General features: G+C 45.5%; 1 protein-coding gene across 1 annotated transcript in view; it reads right to left on the bottom strand.

Annotated features, from left to right (window-relative positions):
• Window positions 1-19,192, bottom strand: part of ERG (ETS transcription factor ERG) — a 286,020-nt gene extending 266,828 nt beyond the window's left edge. Inside the window, exon 1 of the mRNA XM_070045389.1 lies at window positions 19,059-19,192. The gene's annotated coding sequence lies outside the window, so the exon portion shown is untranslated. The remainder of the gene's footprint in view (window positions 1-19,058) is intronic.
• Window positions 19,193-20,498: the final 1,306 nt, after the last annotated feature.

The following is a 20,498-nucleotide window of genomic DNA, read 5'->3' as shown; positions in this document are numbered from 1 at the left end:
CCAAGAATGAGAGGGATGGGATAATGGGGGCACAGGGAGTCCCACACAAGAGACCCCCAGTTCTTGGAAGCAGCCAATTCACCTAGAACCTAAGAACACAGGACTCCCAAAGTCATCCTCTCCCTTCCCTCCAAAAACCTGAGAGATGACTGAATGTATCCTGCCACTGTGGCAGGAGATGCCAGTTCTGCTGGGGAGTTGACTGGCCTCTTACTGATAAGTACATAGAAAAACTAAGGCAACACTCAAATCCCAGGTATTAAAGACAAAAGGCAAACGCAGCACAGCATATGGTTCACCTTTAATAATAGTTACATAGTTACAATCACTTAGAAGTAAACATTAATGTAACTGACATCATTGCTTAACTACTTGGAAGGTTGGAGGAACAGGGAGGGGATGGGGTGGGGGATGAGCAAATTCTGCTCTTCCTTCATAGAAAATCAATAGTGCCCAAACTGAAAACTCATAAAGGAGCAGCACAAGCCCATGATTCACAAACATGGAGGTAAATGACAGAAGAACAGCTAAGACAACAGGAGTTACCTTTGGGAGGCGTTGGGCAGAAAACTGCTATGAGCTTGGAAATACTATTGGACTTTTAAACTTAGATAGATGATAGATAGATATGTATTATTTTGCGAACAATAACAACTACATTAGAAAAGTGATAAAATATGTAGGGGACAGTCCGAGTGAATAAACTAAAGAAGAGGCAGCTGTGGAGCAGATGTCTCAGGATTCATCAGGGGCCTAGAGGTATAAAGCACCTCCTGCAGGACTGTCACATGCCCATCGTCAGGGCTGTGGCATCTGCCTGGTGGTCTGACCAAAGCTCCATGGCGAGAAAGAGGCACCAAACACACCCCTCTTCATTATTTTAGTAACACTTGTTTGTTTATTTAGGTCGTGTTACTATACCAAAAACTAGCAAAAGCCAAACCGCTCAGTGTAGTTATCTGGTGTTCTACAAACCTCTTCCCCAAATCCACACACACATTCTTTCATCCTTCACCTTTGAAAAGCCTTAAAACTTAAGGCGAAAATTAGTTTAAAACAAAAAATACTTCTGAATGGTAATTTGGCAGGACACATCAAAAGATTAAAGACAGGGCTTCCCTGGTGGCACAGTGGTGGAGAGTCTGCCTGCCGATGCAGGGGACACAGGTTTGCACCCGGGTCCGGGAAGATCCCACGTGCCGCAGAGCGGCTGGGCCCGTGAGCCATGGCCTCTGAGCCTGCGCGTCTGGAGCCTGTGCTCCGTGACGCGAGAGGCCACAGCAGTGAGAGGCCCGCGTACCGCAAAAAAAAAAGAAAAAAAAGATTAAAGACACACACCCTTGACCCCAAAATTCCACTTCCAAGAATGTATCCTAGTCTTTGGTAAACTAGACCACTGGTTTGCAACAGTGACCTTAGACCCTCAGAGAATGTCAGAATACTGATTCCTGGGCCTCGCCCCCAAGACAGCCTGATTTAATTGGACTGTGATGGGGCCAGGGCATCTGTATTCAGCAGCCAAGATGGAGAGCTCTTGGTTTATAATAGAGAAAACTGGAAACAGCCTAAATACTCAACAGAGAGGATAGGTGAAGTCCATCATGATAGGGCCATACAATGGAATCCTAGACAGTGTTAAAATAATGTGGCAGAAAAAAGATATTTCATTAAGCATATTTATGGACATGGACAGATAGTTACAATGTTAAGTAAAAACACAGGTTATAAAAGTATATGTGATATGATCCACTTTTGGAAAAAAGTGTATACAAAAGAATTGCCACCATTCTGGAATTAAATGCAACATTGTCAGTAGCTGTAAGGTCTGAGTGTGGAAAGATTTAATTTAAATATTTTTGTCTATCTGTATGTTCTAATATTTCCACAATGAAGAAAGTATTATAGAGACTGCCTATTACAGACATCGCCTTCCAAAGTTCAAAAATGCTTAGACATGTCATTTGTACGTTTTAACACTGTTCACATAGATTTCACCTCACGCCCCACTCCTGGTCAACCAATAAATTTATACACACACCCAAACTCTCACCCGAATCTTTCGGGGCACACTGCTCCCTGCCAAGTCTCCAGGGTGAGAGGACAACTTTCCATGAGTTTCATCTCTCCTTTGTAGGTAATAAAGTTTGGCTGCCTCAAACCCAGAATATCCTTGTTAACTTCCTTACACCCGCTGACCTTCTAAATTCAAGGGATGAGAGGGGAGCTGTTTTTACTGTAATAATATCAGGAAACCAGAGAGTGGATTTGTGACTCTGAGGCAGACAATGAGGAAGACACAGCCCACCTCCAAATCCCCCAAATTCTAGCCCTGCTAAACCATTCGTGTAATAGGGAAGAACAAATCTGACTCCATATTGGATCTGTTTCTTTTACTTTAATCTTTGTATTCTATCGCTTTTGCTGCAAGTTAAGAATGTTGCCTATAGCCTGAAATATACAGGATAGCTCATTCTCAAGGCTCTGACCTTTAAAGGTGTCACACTTTTCCATTCATATAGAGATTAAAAAGTTGCAGAACAGAGAATAACATTTGTCTTGTTGGAGGTTTACAGGAACATCATGACCTGACCCACACGGACAGTTGCAAGAATATAGGATCTGGCACCAGAAAGGTTGCAGCAAACAACTGTAACCCCCTCCCTTTTTAGTATAAAAGCAGCCTGAATTCTAACTCGGGTAAGATGGTTCTTTGGGACATGAGTCTGCCATCTTCTCGGTCAGCTGGTATTTCGAATGAAATCGCTATTCCTGCCCCAATAACTCATCTCTCGATTTGTTGGCCTGTCGTGCAGCAAGCAGTACAAGCTTGGACTTGGTAACATTCAGGATCATTGGTGGAGGCTGTTGGGAGAGGTAGGAGGGATGAACTGGTCCCAGTAGGCATTCAGAACATGCGTGTGTCTTCCCCAGAAGCTTTGGGCATGCGGAAGGGGCTGAGTTACAGATCACAGAGCATGAAACACCTGCAGGGGACAGACCTTCATATTCTGAGCAAAAGTTGCAAAGGCCTTCACCCTTCACTTTACCCACCCTGACACCCACTGCCTTCTCCATGCCCCCTTCCCTCAGTCTTTGCATCAAAGTTGTCCACTGAAAAGAACCAAGTAAGCTGCAGAGTTCTGCAAAACGCTATCTTCTGAAGTTTTTGAAACTCAAGATAAAAGCAGTCAGGGAATGAAGACCAAACGCCAAATATGTGAGAAAAAGGCTTGAACATGTGGTGCAGTGTGAAGCGTCTGCTCCCCAGGCCCGGGGAGCAGACTTTTGCCAACTAGTAGCAAACAAGCAGGATACTGGAGCAAGCAGGAAACCTAAAGTTAGGTTTTACTACCTATAATGGAGGATTTATTGAATGGTTTAATTGGTAGTCTCAGGACTAAACCCCAAGGGGGGAACAAAAACATCTTTCTGGACATACCTAGTGAGCCTGCATGCACTCCATGAACCTCACCTACAGCCCACGGACCTGCAAGTCTGCAGGGGGACAGAGCCGGGACACAGCTCTTCCTTCTTCTAACCTTGACACACCCCAGAGCCAAGAGCACGGTAGTCCCTGGTTCTTTATTTAAGAGGCAAAATGCTTTCTTATGGTAGAACAGGCCTTCAGACCACACACAGAAACTCAGGTGTTCTGTGGAACAAAAGGACCCATGTGATCAGCCCGCTCCTGAAATATCCCAACCCACAAGAACAACGCTCAAAAGGTCAAAGGTAGATTCGACTCAACCAAGATTGTTCCATTTCAGTGCTGGCAGGATCATCTGAAAATTTTCCCAGGTCCATTTTTGGTCAATGTAGAGAATCGTGACATTGTGTGTTTATGTAAATCCCATGTGTTCCGAGAGAGTTCAAGTCAATATGAGAAGAGAAGCACAAAGGCCTTGACTGGAATGCTGACTGGTGATGTAGGGCAGGTAACAAACCCTCCCCTGCAGGGGGTGACTCACAGCCCAGCATCCAAAGAAACCAGCCACTGCCGAAGGCTGGGGTCCCCAGGGACTAGCGTGACCATAACAGTCCCTTCTGTCACCCTGCTCCCTTTCTGTCCCATCAGCTCAACAAACGTGAGTGAAGTTGTCTGTCTTCCCTGGAAGGGTCTTTCCAGCCACACTCACCCCCTCGCTGGGTGGCACCCTGGATCCACTGTGGATGGACTTGGAGTTGACAGCCTGAATCAAGGCCAAGGCATAAAGAGGGGAGGGAAAAGCAGGGACGGTGACTGCCTTTCTGACTCCAGTGAAAATGGGGCTCCATTTTTTAGAGCGGCATTCTGTCTGCAAACCAACGTGATGCTATCTTTACTCAGTAGAAGAATCCCTTTTAAAAGAAGCTTCTATTTATGACAACATACTATAAAATAATGGGAAGACATCTTTGCTTTTAAAAATCTTATATTTTTAAAGGAGATTCAACTCTCCAATGTTAAAAGAATTTTCCCCAGGTTCCACTAGTCTTGTGAAGGCTTCTGTTTAGGTGTGGAGCCTTCCCGTACACGGACAGCAGGTGCCTTGACCTATAGGAGCCCCATAGAAGGAGATCACATAGAACATGGTCTTTTTCTACCTGAGTAATTAGCAATAGAGTGAAATTCAGTAAGACTGGGGTCCCCCTCGGACCTCTCTGAATGTGGTCTAAGAAGAGACAACTTATCCTGAACTCTAGGCACTGGTGAGAGGTTATCACAATATTTACAGGATTATTGCAATATTGTAATCTATGAAATAGATTATATGTACAGTACACATGAAATCTACATACTAGATTATATATGTGTGTGAACGTATGTGTGTGTGTGTGTGTGTGTGTATATATATATATATATATGTAATAGCTTATGTTTATTAAAAGATTTGGGGCGGAGGAATGCCATGCAAAAATCATGTTAAAGACAATTGAGCCAAGCAGTGAAACAATGCTGAAATGGCCTAGAAAACCAAATGGTATTTGATATTTACTTTTCTGGATACAGACGTGGACTTCCTGTTATCACTGACCCTGGTTGGTTAGGACCCTCAATGTTTTCTAAATTCCTAGACTGCTTTATAGTCAACAGTCTCAATTAGTAAGTTCAAAGGGAATTCTCCAGAAAAGGTGGAGTGAAGTAAGTGTCAACGATGGCTACAGAAGACCAGATACACAGCTTGTAATATAAATAAGTGTTTAGGCATACACTGTGGTGCGTCATCTAATCTGGTCCTATTACCAAAAAAAGTAAATAACACTGTAATTTTACTATGGCATGTACTGTGAGAGCAGTCATCGTTTGAAGAGGCATTCTGAGCGATTTTTAAGGGCAAGCACTCATCAACTTCCAAATCTTTTCTTCATGTGACCACGTCATAGCACTTGGTCAATTCTCCTGTTTGGTTTTCAAAATTCTGACTGTGGATCACCAGTGACTCTAACTATTTGTAAGAAATGAAAAAGAAGCCTTGTGTGAAGAAGAGGGGGAAGGGTTAGGAGAGAGAGCGTTCATAATTAAATGTGACTTGCTTGGAGGTTAGCACCTCTTGAAACGGAGACAACAAAGACAAAAAGAATCCATGAAAATGCACCTTTTACCTTCCAGATGCACAGCACAGACAGCGTCAGGGGTGGGGCAGAGGAGCCGCCAGGCTCTGCATCACATCACGGGCTCAGAGATGCTCTAGGCCCAGATACCCGCCTGGATCACCTATCTCAACAGAAGCAAATTTCTTGGTGACATTCCAGAAAGAAGCATACTACCAGAAAATATCATAACTCCTCCTATACCATGAGCTGGAGGTAAGCATTTTTTAAAAACTTAACCTTTGTGCGCTCTGCACTCACAGTAATGTTATTTATCATTTGATTATTCTAGAAGAAAAGGGACTCTGGATACTATTACTGACTTTGAGAACCAGAGGATTTGGCAGGACTGCTGGCGAGGAGGGGAAACTCAAATACAATGTGAGCTTCTCACCAAACCGCCCTGGTTTCACAGCTCGCACGTCTCTCCCTTCCTAAGAATCTGTTTTTTTCCCCTCATCCAGTTATTCCTATTTTTGGTATCACTGGGTCCGGTCCCTTCTAGTAAGTATCCCGTCAGCTCCGGCCGGGGACAGGCTGCTCAGAACACTCACCCTTCCACCTCTGAGTCAGCTGCCTGTTCATGGAAATACTATACAGTGATCATTTTCATAAAAATTTGTGCTGGCTTGGTTTTGTTTCTCTTGACACTGGCCCAAATGTTTTTCTCTTCTGATTGATTTTTGGTTTCAACTTGGCGTGTTTGGGGGGGCTGTTTATTGTTTAATATATTTCCATTTTTACTAGAGGGGAAACCTTAGCGCCAAAGGGATCCAGCTGCATCCAATCGGCCACACAACCTGTATTTCTACATCTGAGACTATGGGGAAGCGCTGTCTGCAGAAGCAGAGGAGGGGTGCTCCTGCCCAGATGGGGAAGTAAAGGTGGCCTTTCTGGTCACTGACACGCAAGGGTTCCCTGGCCTCGTGGGGACTTGTATTTGCAACTTGGGTGTTTCTGAAGACTTGCTGATCGTGTATACCCTAAGTCTGATAAGCACCCCATCACCTGTTCTCGTGCGGAGTGTGTGGTTGGCAGAAATACATGTCAATGGAGCCCTCTGAGAAATACACAAGGAGCTATCAACTTCATTTGCTTGAAATTAACCCAACACTGTAAATCAACTATACTTCAATAAAAAAATAAAATTGCCCTTGCTTTAATACCGTCAGTTTTCAGGGCACTCTGGATACAAAGGAGAACGTAATTCCCCAGCATAATGTCCTGAGTTCCCTTGGATTACCCCCCCTCTGTCAATCCCTTCTAAGATCACGGAGTGGCATCGGCCATCTCTTCTCTAAACAATCAGCATCTCTCGAAGTTAAGCCATGCATTCCCAAGGAGGCTAAAATCTGCTCTTGGAGGAGGAAAAAAGGTCTCACTCTTTTATGTATAAAGCACAGATACACCTAAATGTAGATATACATGTATATGTATAATGTAAGATTCCTAAACCGATATGCTGTGTAACTGTGGTGTTAAATTTTCAGGTGGGAGAAGGGTGATTAGGGGAAAAAATGTCTGAAAAGACTCCTTAGGGAATTGGTTATGAAAAAAGGTTGAAAAATAATTTAAGCCTAAGGGTAACTGCATCACAAAATATTATGACTTCTCGATATGTTTAGCACCGGTGCTTCTGTGATAAAGAAATCCTGTTTGCATTTACTCCCGTCTGTTTACGATGTGCCCATAATGATTTCTTTGTAAACTGGGAATTGGAAGAGTTATGCTACACTGAGATACTCTTTAACCAACAATTCACACACATGCCTCCTCTTGTTTTAGAAGCCAATGGGCATTGAGCGCAAGAAACAAAACCAAAGAGAAAAACAAAAACTAGAAAAGGAAAGAGATAAAGAGCTAATATGCTAATGCAAATGAAGCAGATGCTTGTACTTATTTGAAAACAATGACCTATTTTTTTAAATGTCTACGAACTAAAGATCTCTCAGAATATCTTCTCATTCCATATTAAATATCCAACGCAGCAAACAATCTTTGCCTTGCCTTAGTCTATTAAGAACCTTACTTATTCCAGAAAGGAAGCATGCGTTTATCTTTCTCAAATACATGATGTGCAATTCTTTTCTTTTACTTGCTTGGAGCGAAGACTAAAAAACGGTGTTTTATCTTGCTTCCTTTGCCAGTGCCAACGTAACTGATTCTCATCCTCATTTCCACTTTTTGCATCTTCTTTCATCTGGGTTAAGCCGGAACTCATTCCCAGCCCTTTGGAGAGAGAGCCTATATTTCCAACAGGGCCATCCACGATGCTACATGTTTTCCTGACCTGCGCTGCCTGTGCCCTTGCTGGAGAGAGAAATGGGGTCATTTTGACTCGTAATCTCAGAGGTTACGTAAGCCAGCATCGCAGAATACAGAAGTAACTCTGTGATGACCTCAAAATGTAATTTACGGACAGTAAGTGGGGTATGTTTTTGGGGCTAAAACTCCCAGACTAGGGCAGACTTATGAATAATTTTCAAATATCAGGAAGTCTGCGAAAATCCTCCCTGTCTGATAAAGATTGCATGGTGCCCATTGAATCTCCTAAGGCCTCTGACTCCCTCCCCTCTTCGGAAGTGCCTGGACCAGAGTCCTGACAGCCGGGGCCAAAGAACGCAGTCACCTGCCTCCAGCAAATCCACTCCGATTCCCCCTCATTCCCAGACACAAATTTCCATGAAAACCAGACACAGGACAGAAACCAGGGGCAGGATATTCCAAAATCGCTTCACATCTGCAGCCTGATTTCATTAGACTCACTGCCTTGTTTCTTTTAGCCCCTGTGCCTGTCCACTGCAGGTGACACTTCGCTGACGCTCACCATCAAAACCGTGCTATCCAGACACTTGAGGAAATAAGACCCGTGCAGGAGGGACAGGGGCTCTGGCTGCAGAGAGGGGGATCAGTGAGTTTAGAGACCACAGGAACAGGGAAGTGCTTAGCAACGCCTTCATAAGGTGACTCTACTGGGTGTTACTGGTCCTGTCACTGAATCCGCCCACACATCCCTACAGCATATGAAAGCTGTTCATCCCGAAGGGGAGAAAGAAAACACTCCACAGCTGACATTCTTAATCCAAGTTTACCTAAATACAGCAGTTTCCAAGAGCACATTTTAGCCATTTCACACCCACAAACACCCAACCAGAGAAGCTGGTGGGGAATCCATGTGGGGATGGGCAGACCCGCTGGGTCCCTGTCACCTTCTCTGTGCCCCAGCCCACAGCTGCAGCCACGAGCTGTCAGAGCCGTTCAGCAATTTGCCTCCAAGGTCTTGCCTGAGGATGTGGCAACTTGCAAGGACCCCACACAGAAGCAACTGGACCTCAACTTTCCCTGCCGAGCCACGCTGCCAGTCGAAGGCTCTGGGTGCCAGTGATGGCATGGTTTTTCCTCCAAGATTTTAAGCACATGTGGCTCGCATCAGTGTGGTCTCGTATTCGCTCTGTTTAGACCACTTGCCTCGCACGTTCTCATATTTACGCATGTTCACTGAACATAACCCCGAGTGAATTATTTAAGAAGGTTTAATGTGCTTCAGACTTCTCAAATATAATTTAGACTTTAAATTAAATTTGTACTCCCGTGGGAAAGTGGTGCAATGAACGCGGCGTATGGCATCGAGTGGACACGCCGTAGGTCCTGGAACAGAACTGCAGTTACATTAACAGGATCTCACCTGGCGACCGATGCTCCGCGTTGAACGAAACAGGACTGAGCTACAAGATTTAACGTGTTGCCTGTGTTTGAAAGCAGCAGAAACATACACCGCACAAACGCTCTCGCTTTTTGGGTTATTCCTTGCTGACCTAAAATGAAGCATCCCGACAATGAGAGATGCGGAACGTCTAGACCAGCACACAAAGCCACATTTGTTAGTTCTGAGTTCTCTGGGTTTTTTTAATAAATCGCAAAATCCTTTCTATCTGTGTTGGGATGCCAATAACTGCCCTGAATTAGGTGTTCCATTCTGCACGGCAAATTCGACTTGAGAAAAGGCAGACATATCTTATTTAACACACTTTTGTTTCGTTTACAGTAAGCACTGCCCACCAGCAAAAATAAACCAGAACAATGGAGTGAAATGCCCTCCTGCACGGGTGGTAACGAACACAAACTATCTAGAAAAACATGCAGACAAGGAGTTCACTGCCGACCGGGCCCTGAACTGAACACACACTTCTTATTCAGGGGAAGGTGAATGAGTAAGAATCTGTAGGGAAGGTTTTGACTTTGCATAAAAATTAAATTAAATCAGCTTTAAAACATGCAGACGGTAAAAGGGCTAAGTTATTCAACGACACATTACACATAGTACACCGGCAATAATAAGCAGCATGTGACTGACTTGGCTATGAACTTCAGTGTTACAGGAGAGGGAAAGGCCCGCATTAGATGCAATCTGTCATCACCAAATTGTGCGAACGTGTGCTCTGAGAAGTTAACTCTGCAGCAATCCATCTGATGGCTACCCTTTCTTTCTCTGGGATTCTAGCACCTCAAGAACGCTATTCCTCAAAATGATAAATTGTATTATCCTCAAGACACTGTCCACGGGCAAAATAAGTAATGTGTCATCCTGCCGGGATTACCCTTAAACAGGGAATACTCAAATAAGATGTTTATACGAGAAGCTGTCAGAGCATGATTCCAACAAAAGCAGCACTATTTGTCACCAGGCACATGAAGTTTCAGTCTGAAAGCAGATATTTGGTTTTGCCTCTTAAAAGCATGAAGTGAGTCAACAGGAAATCATACATACGTGATCTCTGCAATCTGAAAACTGCAGGTTTGATACAGAACATACCATGCTAGCATTCACTTTTTTTTTTTTTTTTTTTGCAGTACACGGGCCTCTCACTGTTGTGGCCTCTCCCGTTGCGGAGCACAGGCTCCGGACGTGCAGGCTCAGCGGCCATGACTCACGGGCCCAGCCACTCCGCGGCATGTGGGATCTTCCCGGACCGGGGCACGAACCCGTGTCCCCTGCATCGGCAGGCGGACTCTCAACCACTGCGCCACCAGGGAAGCCCGCGTTCACATTTTTATTGCTATCATTTCTGGCTCCAGCGTGATATATTGGGCGATATTGCCAAGGGGGACACGAAGTCACAAAAATTCTATTACTGTGATCAAGTTATACAGTAGACGTCACAGCTCCTAATTATATGAATCCTGAACACCTATGCTGAATAGTGTCGACCTGCACTGTCCAATACAAGAGCCACATGTGGCTACTGAGCCCATGAAATGTGGCCAGTGCAAATTGAGATGTGCTCCATGTAACCCACACACTTGATTCTGAAGATTTAATACAGAAAAAAATGTAAGAGAGCTCATCAATATTTTTATATAGATGACACTTGAAGTGATAATATTTTGGACATCTATTACGTAAAATAGATTCTTAATTTTTAATAATAATAGTTAATTATTAATTTCATGTTTCTTTTTCCTTTCTAAAAGTACACGTGAGACTCACATTCTATATCCCCTGCCCAGCGCTGCTCTGACCTTCCACCCACCCTGCCTCCATGTCACCCTGCCCCCTTCTTGTCATTTCCGTAAGTGGACCCTGTGTGCTGACCAAGAGAACTCCCCGTAGCAGTGGGGATCCAGGGCCAAACCCCAGCTGGGTTCGGACTCTGCTCTGGCTCTATCTGTGTGACTGTGGGCACATCACTCAGCTCTCCCAAGCCTCACTTTGCTACTCTGGAAAATGGGGCAATAAAACACCACCTTCACAGAGCCGTGGTGAGGATGCCCTGGGGCAACAGGGATTCCATGTCTGCACCGCCTGGTGGAGTCAAGGTCAGTGACCATGCTCTAAACATCACAACTCGCTTCTCCTTTGCAAGCTTACTTTATTCCCTGCCTTTTAACTTCACACTTGGTGTCTAGCTTGGTCCTTCCAACACCAGGGGTTGGGCAGTTCCTGTGCTGTGTCCCCCAGCTCCCAGGGGGCACTTCCCACACTCCGAGCACCGCAGTGCCTGACTGCGGCTGCCCTCCCACCCCATCCCTGCCTATCTAGAGCCAGGACACGCCATGGTGCAGGCCCAACGCACCAACCTTCGGGAAGCATTTTTTGGTCTTCCTCTGGCATGGTCTAGATCCCTTTTCGATTGTATGATTCTTAGGAGGTGGACTATTTTATTTACAATCTATCTTGTTCCGTAAAAGGATTTAAAGTGATCCACAAGGATACAGGTGATATAACAAGGTTTTTTAAAAATTCCGAAGTAGATGCAAATTAAACAATAGAGATGAGGCTAAAGGGAAACAAGGGCAAGAACGGGAAGAGGAGCTAAGAACGTGGCAGCCCACCCAGGAAGTCACAGGATCCTGCACCCGTGCCGGAGCTGGGGCACACGCACACCTCCAAGCTGGACGAATGACATCCAACTCAGACAACTACTCCTCATGCTGAGTCGACCCCAAGTCTTGATAAGACCCAAATCTTGATAAGATAACAAGCTTGCCCAACAGCTGACCTACAGCAGGCATGGGGATGGTCTCTGTCATGGCCCCGAATGCAGCACATCAGAGCCCCCTAGGGACCACTCCCTCCATCACTGCACAGCCTAGGACCCTGGCTCACTGTCACACCAGCCTGGTTCAAGCAGGTGGCACTGATGAATGTGCCATTTTTGTTGGCCTGTGCATTCACCCCCTTTCTAGAACCCATGGCCTGTGTGTTCATCCCCTTTCTAGAACGCATGGCCTGTGCGTTCACTCCCTTTCTAGAACCCATGGCCTGTGTGTTCATCCCCCTTCTAGATCCCATGGCCTGTGTGTTCATCCCCCTTCTAGATCCCATGGCCTGTGTGTTCATCCCCCTCCTAGAACCCATGGCCTGTGTGTTCACCCCCTTCCTAGAACCCATGGCCTGTGCGTTCATCCCCTTTCTAGATCCCATGGCCTGTGCGTTCACCCCCTTTCTAGAGCCCATGGCCTGTGTGTTCATCCCCTTTCTAGATCCCATGGCCTGTGTGTTCATCCCCTTTCTAGATCCCATGGGCTGTGCATTCACCCCCTTTCTAGATCCCATGGCCTGTGTGTTCATCCCCTTTCTAGATCCCATGACCTGTGCTTTCACCCCCCTTATAGATTCAGTAGCATGTACACTCACTCCCTTTCTAGATTTCAGCTCCTGAAGGCCTGACCCGAGGCTTCCCCACAGTGCCTGGCACTGAAAGATCAGCTTGCCCTTCTAGTCTCTTCCTGGCGCTTGCCTCTCTGTGACTCAGAATGCCCCTCCTCTGCTGCAGTCCTGAACCTTCCAAGTCTGGGTCAAATCTGACCTCAGACAGGTCTCTCCCTGCTCGGCACTCCCTGCGTTCTCCTGCATGAATTTCCACCTGTGGATGTCTATCCCAAGGACGTTGCGTTCAGAGTGAATGCTATTGGCTATTTGGAGTGGAAGGGGCTATAGTTTCCTTTACATGTTGTCAATACAACTAGTTGAGCAAAGAATACTTGAGGCAGGCCACTAATGGCTGGGATCAAACAGGCAGACAGGCAAGCTCTGAAGTGTTCTGGCTTTTCCATTACATGTGCAGTTGCTTTTCTAATCTCTAGATATGTCCAGTGTCTTAACAGTCCCTATGCGATCCACATTCCCATCTCTCTTTCAGGACAGTGCTCTCATTTAATAGGTGATCAATAAAGTTTGATTGAGAAATGTGTTTCCAGGTTGCCTCAATTTAATAAAGAAAATTCAACATGATTTAACGCTTAACGTTTGCAAAGAAAAACTTATATGCGTGCAAAACATAGTTACAAATGTGATCTTAAAATTAAAACAGATATAACCCCTTCTCTGCCTCCCAGGAGTTTACTGAGGGTTCTACATACTTAGGGGACGATTCTTCTGGACTTACCTCCAGTTTTACAATTTGGGAATAAAGTACGTAGGAGAAACTGGTCTTGTGGGATGTTCTGTTTAATCATCTATATTTATAAGCCTTAGAAAACTGCAAAAATCCATCAAATTTTCTCATGAGATGGGATTCGAAGCCATTTCGGACCTGATACTACTTCAGCTGTAAAACCCTCTCCCTTTGACCCTGCAAGCAACCATCTCTTTCTCTGCTTTAATGGCACGGTTTGGGGTGGGGTTTCAGAACTTAAATCCTGGTAATATGCTGACCTAACACCCCTTCTCCAGAAAAGACTCTCAGTATTCCCTGGATTTGAACTTCATTGTCATTATTTCTATTTTAAAACTCTGTAGAGAAGTAAATGTTCCTGCCAGGGTCAAACAGACTAGAAAGTACTTTGCACTACTGAAGAGGCAAATTTTTTCCTCCACTTTCGCTTATTCTGTCATCTTGCTACTGTAACTTGCACTCCAGAAAGCGCCAGGCTTGCACAAGGCACGTTTAAATTTTGAGCAATTATAGACCCAGATCTGTAAATCCGGCAGCAGGCCCACATCAGCTTCGGGAGGTTGGATATGATTTTAATGAGATTCCATTCTTCTTAAAATGCGATCTTCTTAAAATGTCCCTAAGACGCCAATTGGCGTCTTGTTTCCCAATAAAAAGAAATCTCGATTTTCTGATATATTTAATTTCAAGTTTTATGTTGAGATGGCAAGTGTGCATGGTTTGTGTTTCCAAACACTTCATTTTACTAGCACACACTTCAGCTATTATTTATATTCAGCTTGGTTCTTTGTACGTCCCATGGAAGAATCCTGAAACCGTCCTTGTTCACTCCTGGGGTCCCAAGGTGCCACCGTGATCACCTCCCTCCCGCCAGCCTCCTCAAAACAGCTTCTTTCAACCTCTACTCAAAAGCCTGAGCTCTTCATTCTCTCCAGCACAAGCAGAATTCCAAGCACCAGTAGCACAGAGAGGAGGGAACACTGCTTTTCCATTGCCTGTTCCAATCAATTGATTATATTAAGGCAACGGGTCGTTAACACACATAGTAAGATCTTGGGTTTCTCCTGTTGTTCAGAAGAGCACAGAGCCTGACGCCCAGCTTAGCTCAGACAGAAAGGTGCACGACACCAGTTAATCCATTTCCGCGATGCTGCTTATGACTTTTCGCAAACGAATCCTTCCTCAAGGTGGTGACACAAACCTCCCTGCCTAGAGCACCGAAAAACTTGCACACGCATCTCTCTTTTACTTTGCAACTTAACTACTTTCGTAGAGCCCCGAGGATCCATAACCCACATTTCCACTCCCTCACGGAGGAAACGAATCTCCCCACCAAGAACAGAGAATCACTCAGTGGAAATATGACCAAACGAGTACATTACCGCTCAAAGCTGGGCCCCTTCATTCCCCTGTACTCAAACTAAGGGGCAAACACTCTTCTTCACTTTGAAATGAAGGTTTGGAGACCTCAGCCAAACCCTTAATCAAGTGAAAGTAAGGGTTTCCTGTTTTTGAAAAATCACCATAGATGTGCCTGTTTTTTTCTTTTTCTTTTTTTTAACCATTCTTTAGGTTTTATTTTTCATTTATTTATTATTTTTTACAATATATGTTTTTCTTCCTATCCATTGCAGGCATGTTTTTCTCCCCTAGAGTAGGTTTTCCTGGGGGAATAATTATTAAAATAATAGTAGCACTAAAAGGAATCCGATATGAGACACTAACGTGTGAAAATCTCATTCCCACTGAAACAGTTCAAAATTAGGTGGTATGTTTTAACTACAGATCTAGGTTTTCAAATCCCTGAGACATGCTAACAGTTTGTTCTAGATCAGATCTCCCGTCTAATTCTCTAGGGTTGTGATTTTCAAAAGTGATAAATTAATTCAAAAGGCCTATTGTACACACTTTAAGGATATTGTAGGCTTCAGCCACAGCCATTCTGAAACGGGAAAAAGTCTCAGAACTAAACTTTCTTTGCTCCTGCTTCTGACCAGGCGCTGAGTCAAGGTAACTGAACCCCTTACTTTCATTGTTAAATTACTGCTTCTCACACGCAATCAGGGTCTTCCAGATTATGACAGGCCACTGTCAAAATAGAAGAACTTAAAAGTTACTTTAAATCTAAAACGCAGACCCAGTGCTCCATTTTTAGATGCACCCTTTAATTACTTGGTGGTGTCTACATCTTACTTATGCTTAAATTTAGCAAAGTAATTTTAGATCACTCGCCTTCAGATCACTTCACTACCTTCACTAGATCTGCAATGTTACAAACATAGAGCACCGAATCCTCTCTCTTCTAAGTACTAAAATGTTTAAAATAAAAGGTAAAAAAGTTAAAAGGGCAACATTTCCCCCTGGCTATTTTGAAAAACTGGTGCGAATGAGAGCCCAGCCATCGGAGACTTCTGTTTTTTTAATCTACAGAATAACTGCTTTGAATCTATCAATGTGAGAAGGTGTATACTGACAATGTACAGATAATTACCTGTTCCTAAGCCACGTGAGGGTGCAAACAAGCACTAAGGAAGATGCCATCGTGACATTAACAATACAGGGGCAGCTAGGAGAACTCCTGTGTGAGTGTCACCAACTACGGCAGGGACTTTCAAAGTCCCCCCCCCAGAACTCACACTGCTACCACCACGTATCAAAATTTTCTGAAATTGTGTCCAAAATATTTGAATCCCTCTGTTGCGTCAGCTTGTTTTTCTTACAAATGCAACTCAAAAGGTTTGAAGAGTCCCAAATTCAAGGTGCAGATCATAAACAAAGCCTGTGTTTTGAAGGACGATATACCCTGGGAATGCCCAAGTATCCCTACACTTTGGAGAAAAAAAATGGAACCCCTTTGGCATTCTCCTCCTCACTGGAAAAGCTTGTCCAGGAAGCAAAGGGTGATCAAGCCAGGAGGTGACAAAGAGACCTGCATTTAGAGAGATCGACCCCCAGCTTAAACGGAGCACTGACTTGCAGCATCACAAAGCCGGGATTCTGCTTATAATGACTTCCTTCTGATCTAAGTTACCTGGACCACTCCTTGCTTCCCAGGCTCCAGTAGTCTCACTAGAAGCGGGTGTCTCTCTGTCGACACCTCCTGAATGAAGTTCCATGAAAGAGTGAGTGGCACCGACATTTATTCAACACGACACTGTCTCCCCACCCTCCATATCATATGACTGATGCTGACCTGCTCTGGTTTTTCACTGGGGAATAGCAAAAGATCTCAGGAACATTAGCTCCTCTGTCTTGTGAAGAACTAAATCCCCCTTTTATTATTTTTGTTGTTGTTGTTTAAGGACAGGTAACAAGGAAAGACCAGAGCTAATATTAATTTTAGAAAAAAAAGTTGAAAATTTCCTATTACCTACTTACAAAATATATATTCCATATACGCACAATATATAAAATTTTAGAATAGTACATAAGTTAAAAATCAAGGTTGACATCTTTCAAAGAGGCTTTACTTTTTACTTATATATCCGGCACTCCACTGGGATCTCAGCCCTTACCACAAATAAAATAGCTGATTTTATGAGATGAGAAACTCAAGAATTTTCTTTAATACCAAAACAAAACCGGGGACTTCCCTGGTGGTGCAGTGGTTAAGAATCTGCCTGCCAATGCGGAGGACATGGGTTTGAGCCCTGGTCCGGGAAGATCCCACATGCTGCACAGCAACTGAGCCCGTGCACCACAACTACTGAGCCTGAGCTCTAGAGCCCGTGAGCCACAACTACTGAGCCCATGCACTGCAACTACTGAAGCCCACATGCCTAGAGCCCGTGCTCCGCAACGAGAAGCCACCGCAATGAGTAGCCCGCACACAGCCATGAAGACCCAGCACAGCCAAAAAATAAATAAATTTTAAATAAATAAATAAAAATTAAAATGAAGTTGCTTTTTAAAAAAAAGAAAAAGAAGTGGAGGAGGCAATGGTTATAAACACGTGTACATGCAGTCCCATTACATAATCCAATGGTAAACAAGAATTCTCAAAAATTTACCTAAAGAAGGCGCAGCAGAGTAAATCACCAAGAACTCATCATGAGAGAATAGATACATGGAAAATAATATATCACAACGCTACCCCAAATATTTAAAAATAAAATGAAGGAATTACAAAGTGTTAGAAAAGAGAAGAAACCAAAATTTTAAGTGTACCTGGAATTATATATTCTTAAATAACTCGAAAAGATATAATACCTATTTGCTGGCTTAGTGTAATTTCCAAAAGTCACTGAGTCAAATCGAAGCTGGGGTTACCAGACCGCAAACTGTATTTGTGATATGTGTAGAACTCATAATGCCTTTCTTCAGAATTAGAAAACTTTGCATAGTAGCCACAAATTTGCACAGCTCATCCGGTTTCCACTAGAGTCGTAATTTCAATGGTATAATTAGCTCATTCATAATTTGACACATAGTGAGTTAATTTATCTGGTTGGATTTTTATGTAACTTCTATTGCCTGGTCTTCCCACTGATGAAGCCAGCGCAAGCTGCTGCCAGCGAAGCAAGGGTTAAACCCAGGAATGTGACAGTTCTCCTGGTGATAAGGTGACGGGTAGCTGAGGCCAGGTCAAGGGCTCTAAGCTATTTGGAGAGAATTGAAAATACTCAAAAATAATCTCAATGGTAAATAAACTCTATGCCCTATGTATGTCACCAGGGGAAGACTAAAAATTTTTTTAAATCACATTGAAAGTTTTCTGAACTACAGAAGCTCCAGAAACATGCACAGTGGGAAATCCGTGACACATATAAATATGTTCTTTGGAAAGATAACGAAATTATCCCAACGAATAAATAAACAACTCTATGTATTAAGTTCACATCGGCATTAAAATTGTTTATCCATTTTATTGGGCAGTTTAGTCTGCTATTGGTAATAGCATCTAACTGCTTTAAAATGTTAAAAATAATTCTATGCAGTACCTTTTGTAAAGCCTCTATACAATATACAATAGCGATACACAGATGTTGGATTTCAGGTAGAAACCAAGAAGGCTAGCTGATATACATATATATATATATATATATATAATTTTTAAACATGCGAAGTTTCCCAATTAAAGTGGTAAACGGGAAGCATATAAACATAACAGCTGCAAGCTGAGGTGTCAGACGGTGAAAAGACAGAGACAGAAGTGCAGAGAAGAGACTAAGCCCAGGTTTAGGAACGCGCGGTGAGAGCGCCGTCGAAGGGCGACTCCACGCACAGATGGACCGACCCGGCAGTGACAGCCAAGCCCACACCTCGTCTCGACTTTCAGCCAAGCGTGGGCTTTAATTCGAGCCTTATTTCTATTCCAGACAACAACAAATAACCTCTTTCTCGGTGTCCCAGACGAGGCCCCCGCGGTCAGCTTTCCCGGCCCTCGCCTATTGCGGGGTCTCCACTCCTCTCCCTCCGTCCCGGGCGCGCGCGCCTTCCGAGGCCGGGCAACGATGAGCCGTGCCTCCCGGCGTCCCACACCCCACCTGTCCCGGCGCCGTCGGAAGAGCCGGGTCAGCCCGCTGCCACCGTCCCCGCCGCCGCCTCCAGCGAAGGAGCCGGGCAGAGCGCGCGGGCCACGGGACTTACCGAGAGGCGAGCGCCGCCGTCGGGGGAGGGCGTGTCCCGCACGTGGGTGTCCGCGCGTGTCCGCGCCCGCGTGTGCCCGCGCGCGTGCCTGGCCGTGGGCGCCGAGCCGGGCGGCACTGAGTCCCTGGGCGCCGACGGACTCAGCCCATGGTGTGGGCGCCGGCCTCCGGGAGGCTCTGGCTCCCGCCAATCGCCGAGCAGGGCTGCCGCCCCGACGCGCTGCTCGAGATCCGGGAGTGCACGCCGGGGGCGGGGCGGGGCGCGGGGGCGTGAGTGGCCCGGGGCGCGGGGGTGCGCGCGCGCGCGCGTCCAAGCGCGCGTGGGTATGCGGGCGCGCGTGGCCGTGAGCGCGCCCTCGGGCCGGGGAGCGCGGGCGGCGCGGGCAGGTCTGGACCCCGCTTGGCTTTAGGAAGCATCTGGCGGCTCGGAGGAGGAAGAGGAGGAGAAGCGGAGCCTGGGACGGAGTGAGCGAGAGTCCAGGCCCCGGCGGCGCGGGAGAGAAACCCAGAAGGGGAGAGGAGCGAGGACCGGAGAACAGGCGAGGGGAGGGGAGGGCCCGGGAGGTGGGGGACGCCGCGGAGGTGCTTGCTCCTCGGAACTTGGTGAGAAGTAACTTTTTATCCAACCTCGGCCGTTACACACATTACAAATAATAAAAGTTAAAACTGGTTGTTTCGGGAGAAGTTTAAAATGACCATCGACTGCCTGGGATACTGATCAGAATTAAGACGACGTTGCCCTCAGCTTAATGAAGAGACGCGGTGCCAGGCGCCACCGGCTTTAGTAAGACCTGGAGTCACCACTGCCCGCGCGTCCCGAGAGCGTTGGGACCCGATGGAGGAGCCTGAGGAGCAGCGGTGTGCGGTCGCGAGGATGCCAAGATGTCCAGGGGACACCCTGGTCTGATGGACAGACGCGGTGACGGCGGCCCTCCTGAGAACAGTGTCTGCAAGATACAGCCTCCAAAAGGGGGAGCCGCGAGGTCTGGCTCATCGGCCCGGGGGCACTGCGAAGCCCCTCCAGATGTTTTAGTTTATAAGTGATTTCTGACATCAAAATCGCGCTTACCTGACTGCTGCTTCTCTTCACTCATGTCCCGCGGGGACCGTCCCTGCCTGATCGCTAGGAACCCAACCTAGAGCGTCCTCTTGCAGACTCTCCCCTTTCCGACCAAGTGAAAACTACTCGTGTCCCTCCCTCTCCAAACTTTAACAGCCAAGAATTTCAGCAAACAGCCAGAAAGAAAACTAAGCCCCCCCCCCCACCGCCTGCCACCCCAAGGGAAGGGAGGGAATAAGCACTTCTTTAATTTGAAAAATAATAATTAAAACTCCCTCAACGTTTAAGGCCGGGCAACATAATCTATTAATTGGTCGCTATTAACATGCAGTTTTATTGACCATAGCACACAGAAGTCTGATTGTGAAGGAGTGTTTTCAA

This window comes from Globicephala melas, chromosome 4, assembly GCF_963455315.2.
Source record: "Globicephala melas chromosome 4, mGloMel1.2, whole genome shotgun sequence".
Lineage (NCBI taxonomy): Eukaryota > Metazoa > Chordata > Mammalia > Artiodactyla > Delphinidae > Globicephala > Globicephala melas.
Note: the sequence above shows the minus strand (reverse complement) of the source record. Positions and strands in the feature narration are given on the sequence as shown.